We start from the raw sequence: 9051 nt of genomic DNA, 5'->3' as shown, positions 1-9051 counted from the left end.
TAATTGAAAGAGTAGGATGATTTAATTCCACATCTGGGATAAAAACATGGCAGTGCATTCTGTGTTACTCACGGAGCAAATATAACCCATTCAAGCAAGCCACGGAAATTGTGAATAAATGACCATAACAACTTCGCGATGGTGGTTTTCTGAATGCCACCAGTCAGTCCACAATGGGAGATCTGCCAGCGTCCCCTCCTCCGTAGCTGTGCGTCTGAACCGGGCTTGAATCCCAGCCAGCGTGCTGTCATTCCCTGACCCGGCTGCCAGCGCTGTTTAGGGTAACCCACGTGGCCCCCCGCCCCCCGCTGGGCAATGCCCTGAGCACATCACGGAGCAAAGGCAGCCTTGGCATCACGCCCCCCTCAGTGAATACTGCCCGTAGGTCTGGGCAGGGATGCAGCAGCTGTTTGCTACCCCCCCCCTCCCCGCCCAGTGCACAAAGCAAACAGTCTATAAAGCAGCCCCCGGGGCCAGTCTGCCAGGGTCCTACCCGGGAGGGGGTGTGCACACGTGCTCAGCCTCAGGCATTGGGTGCTGTTTATTTCTGTCAAGTTAAGGAATGATTATTAGCCAGAAAGGAACTATGACGTCAGTTTGGTCTTTGTGGATTTCCTGATTCAGTGTTTACGAAGGAGACACACTCTCCATGGTCTTAAGATATCTGGTGAATTATCTGGTCCCATTTGTATCATACAATAGTCATTTTTTATTTTCCCATGCTTGGGCGACTTTAATGTGCTCCCCTCTATCAAGCTGTGGAAATAATACTATGGAGGAAGATGGAGGGAGGTGGTGCTTTTTCAGTCTTTCTTTCCCTTGGAGCAACAGGGTGGGGTTAAAAAAAAAAAAGCCCTCAGCCAGAGTCAGCTTGGAGAATCCTTATTATCTTCTGATTCTGTCTTATCATGGCAAAAGCTGTAGTTCAGGTGTCCTCTGTGATGTGGCGGCACCCGGCCCGGAGGCAGGCGAGTTTCTGGGTCTGACCACTGGGCAGCTCCGGGAAGGGCCCGCACAGGAGGTCTGGGGTCCCGCTGGCCCCCTTTCTCAGTGGCGTGGGAAGATCAGAGGGCTGAGCCCCGCCGATGTTCAAGGGGCCATCTGGGAGGCGCTTCGGCCTTTGAAGGCAGGTGCTGTAAGAACGTGAGATAAAAGTTGCTGGAGATGAAATCATGGTCAGGAGGCCCTTTGAAGGCTGACAGCATCGGTACAACTGATTTTCCTCTGTGTCTTGCCAAGCCCTTGGGCATTCGGAGTGTTGTAATGTAAGGACTTAGCTCGGGGGTGGTGGGGAAGGTAGCATAATCACCTGTAACGGCTCTGGGAGAGAAGAAGGGAGGGAAAGAGGGACAGTCAGAGGGGGCGGTCAAGGGAGGGTTTTGATGTTGAGCTCTTCTTCAGAGCGCAGAAGGTGGAGAGAGGCCCTGAAAGGGCCCAGAGCCCCTGGCTGCTCACTGTGCAGGATGCATCTGCCCCTTTGAGCCTCCGTGCAGTTGCAGTTCTCCCACCGGGGCCTCCCTTATCTCCTTCCTCATCCGGAAACCCATGGAGCTTTCGTTGGTAGTGGGGCCTGGTGGTTAGTCAGATCTCCTTGACCCTTGGTGACAACCCTGCCGCAGCACACCGTGTTACTCTCCACCATTTCTTGCCTGTCTCTCTCACTAGCCTGAATGCCTTTTAAGAACAGGAGCTGAGCCTTATTCATTTTACACGACCCAAGTGCTCGGAACCGGCCCCATAAGGAAGAATGATGGTTCAAGAAGAGTGCCTCCTGCCTCATGTCAAGTCCCTGGGAATATCATACTCTAGAATCTGGAAGTCCTTTTTGCTTGACCATGCCACCAAGAGAGTTGAAATGTGACAATTTTGAAACTTGAAGCAGGTTAATTTCCTCTGCAGCCCACATCCCATTTTTCCACATGTGTGTTTTCTGTACTACATCTGTACCCGTAATTCCTTTATGGGGAGACACGCAATCTTATGTATATGTATAAATTCTGTGCTTCCCAACACCTCTCCCCCACTTAGCATAACGCTCTGTACTCAGCAGGGGTTTCACAAATGTTTGTGTGATCTAAGTTTCTTCAGCTTAAATAAGCCTGGGTAATTGTGGTAGATGGATTCATGGCTCCCCTATGTCCACATCCTAATCCCTGGAACTTGTAAATATCACCTCTACACAGCAAGGAGACTTTGCAGGTGTGATTGAGTTCACAATCTTGAAATGAGAGGGGCGCCTGGGTGGCTCAGTAGGTTAAGCCTCTGACTCTTGATTTCGTCTCAGGTCATGATCTCAGGGTTATGAGGTGGAGTTCCGTCTGGCTCTGTGCTGGGTGTAGCGCCTGCTTAAGATTCTCTCTCTCCCAGGGAGATAAACCATAAGAGACCCTTAATCTTAGGAAACAACTGAGGGTTGCTGGAGGGGAGGGAGGTGGAGGGATGGGGTAACTGGGTGATGGGCATTAAGGAGGGCACAGGATATAATGAACACCAGGTATTATATAGGACTGATGAATTATTGAATTCTACTTCTGAAACTAATAATACACTATATGGTAATTAATTGAGTTTAAATTTTTAAAAAAAGATTCTCTCCCTCTGCCTCCCTCACCCCCCAAAGAATCTCGAGATAAGGACATTATCTTGGATTATCTAGGGGCCTGATGGGGGCACAACAGTCCCTATAAGAGGTACACAGGAGAATTCAGTCAGAGGAGAATGTGACGTAGCCACAGAAGCAGAGGTCGATGTAGTCTGAGGACAGAAGATGCAGGGAGAGGCTACAAACGTGAAGGAAATGGAATCTCTCTTGGAGTCCTCAGAAGGAACCAGCCCTACTAACACCTTGACCTATTAGCCTATGAAACTGATTTAGGATTTCTGACCTCCCTCCGGAACTCTAAGGGAATTTCTGTTCTTGTAAGGCATGAAGCTGGTGGTAATCGGTGATAGCAATAGGACACTAGACAGTGGTATGCCTTGCCCCCATGTGACCTCGGGCAATGCAGAAGCCACTGGACTGAGGAGTCAGGAAAGAGGTGCAGACTGACTCCCAGCGTTCTCTCTCCTTCCCAGTCCTGGGGTGAGGAGATTATGTCCTTTCGGCTTTGTGCATCCCCAAGGATTTAAATGCCAAATTCTGGCTGGAGTAGTCGCTTGGTGAAGAAGTGGCAAATGGGAGCAACCAACCATGCTTCTAGGGTGTCTGGGGCTCCCTGCTAGGGGCCCATCCCTCTAAGCCTTAAAATCATCCACAGTGACACAAACTAAGGCTTTGGCTCTTCCCCAAAACACATTCCCTGAAAAAGGACCTCTTGCTCCCAGGGGAAATGAGTGCCGAGTCAGTGTAACTGCCTTAAAGACAGCAAGTCAGACGGCGTTAGCCATCCCAAACTGACACACTGGCGTGTAATTAAATGCACCTGGAGAGACAAGGGGCCCTGCAAAACAAGACCTCGAAGTAAAAAAGAACAGAATGGAAGCATGTATGAAAAACAGAATAGTTGAAATTGATAACATAGTGAAAGGATAAATACTTGGAAGAATACAGCTGAGACTAAGTTTGTGAGTTAGAATATCAGATGAGGAACTCTCCTTGAAGGAAAGGGTCAAGAGATGGAAAGTTTAAAAGAAAAGTCAAACCCAAGGACCCGGAGGAAAGAAGTATAAGTGACATTATTCATCTGATAGGAATTCCAGAAAGAGAAAAATGTCAAAAAGGAAGGAAGGAAGGAAGGAAGGAAGGAAGGAAGGAAGGAAGGAAGAAAGGAAGGAAGAGAAAGAAAGAAAGAAAGGAAAGGAATGGAAAGAAAAGAAACGTTTGGAGAAAGCAGGGAGATTAACTTCCTAGAATTACAGATGAAAAAATTAGTTAAAATGACCCATATCAAAATATAGAGAGACCCACACATAGACACATTATAAGAGGGACACAGGAGAAGTTCCAGAAAGAAAACAGACCATTTGGGGCACCTAGGTGGCACAGTGGTTAAGCATCTGCCTTCGGCTCAGGGCGTGATCCCGGTGTTATGGGATCGAGCCCCACATCAGGCTCCTCCGCTATGAGCCTGCTTCTTCCTCTCCCACTCCCCCTGCTTGTGTTCCCTCCCTCGCTGGCTGTCTCTATCTCTGTTGAATAAATAAATAAAATCTTTAAAAAAAAAAAAAGAAAAGAAAACAGACCATTCATTAAGCCATAAAGAAAGCCGCCAGAAATACCAAAGGATGAGTATCTTATAGACGGTGTTCTACGTTTATGAAACAATATGGGCCCATTTTTTTTTTCATATTAAACAATCACCTTCATATTTTATTTATTTATTTGTTTATTTATTTTTATTTCAAGTTTTTATTTAAATTCCAGTTAGTTAATATACAGTGTAGTATTAGTTTCAGGAGTAGAATCTAGTGATTCACCACTTACATACAGCACCCAGTGCTCATCATGGGCCCATTTCACTGTAGAATGTAAATGCATAACCCTTAACTAAAACGTGAGCTAACTGAGTCCAACAATGGTTCCATAAGCACAGCATGATCGAATGGGGCAGATCTACAAACACAGGAGTGACATCAGATGGGTCATAGGGTCAGGGATGGATCTGAATGGCACAAAGCTGAGTGAAAAAGAAATAGAACGACATACACAAAATGAAATTCTACGCAACAGAAAAGCACATGCACACAAAACACCATATTCATTCTATAGGAAGGTATACAAACAAAAAATGCACAATGAACAAAAGAGGATGGTTTGGGCAGGGGGAGAGGAATGAGAGTGGAGACTGGAGATGAAAAGATACATAGAAATTAAAGAGACAGTCTTAGAGCAGGGTGAAATAGTGAAAGTCAGTGACTCCTCTCATCCCCTTCTAAGGCCATTTCCTAAATGGCCACAGTAATTTGCAACTCTTGTTATTAAGAACTGAAGTCGATTTTCCCATTCTTTGCATTTCATTTGTGACATTCTTGGATCCAGTTTCTTCGGGGGAGGTTCTGACCCTCGGTCTCAAGAGGCCGTGCAGCTTCTGCTGTGACTGCTGGGAACCCCGAATCTCTCATGTGAGGGAATCTAACATACCTGGGAAGCCTGTCCGGGGAGAACGGCCATGTAGAGAGAGGCGCCAGTTGTCCCAAGTGGCCAGCAAGGCTGTCATAAACCGTTCAGCTTCAGCCATCTCAGCAGCTGTCGGCAGAAGCGTGAACGAGTCCTGTCAAGATCAGCTGATCCCCATATCAGATCAGAAAAACGATGCCACTCAGTCCAGCCCTAATTGTGACTGGAAGCACCATGAACTAAATAAAGGAGCTGTTCTGCAGCAAACACTAACTTCCTATTCTTAGCCATTATCTTTGCTGTAAGAGTTACACCTTCTCACTTTCTCTAGATCCATCCATCCATCCATCCATCCATTTGTCATTTACTGAGTGCTCATTCATTATGTTAGAAGCTGGAGATACAGACAGAAAAAGATAAGATCCCAGCCCCTCAAGGATTTCGATTAGGTGACAGAGAAATTATAATATGATAATAGGGCACCCAGCAGGCAAGCTTAATCCAGACAAAAGCAACACCTTAGGCAAATTTTGAAGTCGGAGTGAGAGTTAGCCGTGATAAAAACTGATGTCTGTGTGTATATAGCAACTGAGGTAATGTGGTTTGGACTTCTGGTTTCCGGAAGTGTGAGAGTGTCAATTTGTTTGAAGCCACCAAGTTTCTGGTCATCTGTTGCAGTGGCGATAGGAAACAAATACACCCACCCATGCCCTTGGCTTAAGATTTGAACTTTTCCATTTTTTATATACATCAAATTTAGTTCGGAGGCTTTAAATAAGTTGTAAAACCATCTGGCCTGTTTCCTTAGCTATAAAATGAGAGTGTGGTTATGTGCTCCCCAAGTTCCCCCAAATCTATGTCTCCAGCCTGCTTACTGATCTCCATCTTCATTGGCAAATATATACCCTCATAGCAATAGAAAAGGAGTTTGGATCATTTGGCCCATTGGTTATTTCAGGTCCGGTCTACCAGTCCTGGGCAGCTGCGGGAAGAATAGATATGTAATTTGAACCTTGTAGACATTTTAGGTGTTTCTGCAGGATTCATCTCTTTTGGATATATAGTGATCCTTTCGTGTTTGTTTCAATTTATGTTGTCTCTTGTGGCAACACTGAGTTTTGGCTAATCCAACGCCCTTCCTAACCCTTCTTCCTTGGGCGCCTCCATTAGCAGGTGGTAAAAGGTAAATACTTGCTTTCCTCACCAGCCCTCTCTTGTTTGCTGTTGTTGCTGGGGGCGACCAGGTACTCACACTCTGGCCAAAGGGATATAAAGGGAAGTCAGGGGGCCTGGAAAAAATTTTGCTTTTTCTGATACAAGCACAGACATTGCGCCCATGCAAACTGAGGAACTCTTTTCTAAAATTTTAAAGAGAAATGAAAAGAGTTTTATTCAAGCCCAAGTCACGACACCTGCCCAGGATACACAACCTTCACAGCGAAGAGGGCGCTCCGGAGCAGGAATGTTCCGTGCAGGGTTACACATGCTTTTTACAGAAAGAGTTACAGATCATCATGACAAAGAACATTCCAGAAAGTTACAGACTTTATCTTATGTTTTTAGTATGTCCAAGGCTGTATGACTTTTGTCGTATGGGAACTAGAGAGGTTTGTTTTTCATACCTTTACGTTTGGAATGCTCCTTTTCGGTTATTTATTTATTTTTTTAACGAAGCAGACATACAATGTGCGTTCGGGGCAGAAATAGAGCCCATGCTTTGAGGTTTTGCCGAGTCATTCTGACCTCGGTAAATGTTAAAATATAGCTTCCCTGGGAGCCCAGGAGCAGGGCCCACAGACATTAACAGTCGAAAATGTCCTTTCTTGATTTCTAGAACAATTCTTCCCCTCCTTTCTGCTCTGAATATGGACGTGGTGCCTGAAGCTGGTGCAGGGATTTATTAATTTGTTGTTCATTTATTCAATAAATATTTATTGAGCACCTACTAGTAGCCTTGACCAAAATAGTCCCTGCTTTCATGGAGTTTTCATTATGAAGTAGGGGAAGGGAAGACAGAAAATTTAAAAAAATACTCATATATATACATATATGGACTTGGCTTCCTTGAGCAAGACAGGTGCCAATGGAGAATTTTAGCAGAGGTGTGTGAGGGTCTGACCAGTGTTCTAGCAGGATCACTCTGGCTGCTGCGTTGAGAAGAGACTATAGAGGGGCAAAGATTTCTACTCACTTAACCCTGAATGTTTCAGGCAGTAATTTGTCAGATCACCTTTGATTCCAGTGCTGTGGGATTTTCTTTATCACTGCCCAAACCTTTCCCTTTTGAGTTTTCCAGAGTAGGTTTCCCTCTCTGTGCTTCTCCAGGTAAAGAGCCACTGCTCACTTCTTTCAGGAGTTTGAGGTCTCCACCACTTACAGAAGGTGAAGTGAGACCCTGAGGGGGAGGTTAACCATTCATTCATTCATTCACTCACTTTTGGGGTCCCTGCTTTATGACTGCATTAGGTGTTGGGGGAATCAGTTCAAAATATAGAAGCATGAAAGGGCGTCATTGGTTAGGAGGAAGGAGAAAAGAATTGGGTCTCTAAGGGGACTAGAAGGAGGTGAGGCTGGGAAATGAGGTTGCACCTGCCACCTCAATGGATATGAACTTGATTCCGTAAACCATGAGCGGTCATCAAGCATTAGGCTTTTTGTTTTGAACCAGGGTTGTTGGCACCGATGCCTCTGACACACGGAGGAGACAAGTCCAGAACCTGATAGGTGGGTGGATGGTGAGACTTGCTGGGGTTTGAAGGAGATCCCATGCTCGTCAGGTATCCCTGTGTCTACTGGAAGGACCACCCACACACCATCATGTCAGACGATGTGCCCTGAAAACTTGTCGCCCTTCACTTTCCTGCGAGTTAGACTTCATTGCTGGCCGCCGGGGCACAGCTCAGGTGCGAGGGAGTGCACAGCACTGAGCTCCCCAGGGGCTCCCCCAGGCACTAGCACTTCTCTTCTTCTTCTGGTTCATAGCACGTCCCACAGCCAGAGGCTGCAGAGTCCTCTTAGACTCGTCCCTTCCCCTTCACCTCCAGCCTATCACTAACTCTAGTCTGGAATTGTGCCTCCCTTCGCCTCCCCTGTCCGACTGCCCCGGGGCAGCCCTCGTCACCGCTCACCGGGCATCTCGTAGACTCTGTCCACCTCCAACCTTCCTCCCATCTACTTCTTCCACGCGGAGGTCAAAGACATTCTTCGAAACCACAAATCCGATCCCGATCTTTTCTTGCTCAAAATCCTCTTAGTCCATGGGATAAAGTCAAACTCCTACCACGACTCCCCAGGACAGCTGTGACCCTCCTCAACTTAGCTCCCTGCCGGCCCCTCCCCCACATCCAGCTACACCAGCGCTCCTGATGTGTGTGCCTCTGTGCCCTACCCTTCCTCCCCTTGTCCCCTGGTCAAATTCCTCCTCACTCCAGGATTCAGCTCATGAGTCCTTCCCCTGGACAGTCCTTCCTGAACTCCCTTAGTGAGCCACTCTGATGCCCCCGCCGCACTTCCAATCCCCCGTGTACTGGAGTGTCTGTGGGATGGTGCTTTTCGGCTGGACCTACGCAGCAAAGTCGGCTGTGTAACTTCTGACCTGTAATGATGCCGAGACCCGATGGCTAGAGATTCTGATGCAGGGGTTAGGGTGGGATTTGCTTACCTGTTGGATTCTCTCCACAGCGGTGTGGAGCAAGGGTCCTGGAGAAAGATGGCCTGCGTTTGAATCCTGGCTCTGCAACCGGGCCGCTGAGTCATCTGAAGTAACTTTCTTCACCTTATCTGTGAAACAGGGATAATAATAGCACTTAGCTGACAAGTGGTAATGACTAAATAAGTAGTCTATGTAAAGCCCTCAGAACAATGCCTAGGTAGTTCTCGATATGCGTGAACTATTATTCGCTGTTAACGAAAGTGTCCAGAACAGGGACTAAGTTGTTTACTCTTAGAATTCCAAGGCAGAGTGCCTTCGCCTGGCTTATGGGTTGGCGTTTAGT

The 9051-nt window shown here is 46.8% G+C and overlaps 1 long non-coding RNA gene across 2 annotated transcripts; it reads right to left on the bottom strand.

The window, feature by feature from the left end:
• Positions 1-705: 705 nt before the first annotated feature.
• LOC121100224 lies at positions 706-8814 on the bottom strand. Of its 2 annotated transcripts, none has more exons than XR_005831972.1 (3): positions 8718-8814; positions 5081-5185; positions 706-1320 (listed from the first exon to the last, which is right to left on the bottom strand). It is a non-coding gene; the product is annotated as an uncharacterized LOC121100224 (long non-coding RNA). The 2 variants fall into 2 exon arrangements; XR_005831971.1 differs by having other exon boundaries at positions 706-1133.
• Positions 8815-9051: the final 237 nt, after the last annotated feature.

This window comes from Ursus maritimus, unplaced genomic scaffold (assembly GCF_017311325.1).
Source record: "Ursus maritimus isolate PB19 unplaced genomic scaffold, ASM1731132v1 scaffold_10, whole genome shotgun sequence".
In the NCBI taxonomy this organism is placed as follows: Eukaryota; Metazoa; Chordata; class Mammalia; order Carnivora; family Ursidae; genus Ursus; species Ursus maritimus.
Note: the sequence above shows the minus strand (reverse complement) of the source record. Positions and strands in the feature narration are given on the sequence as shown.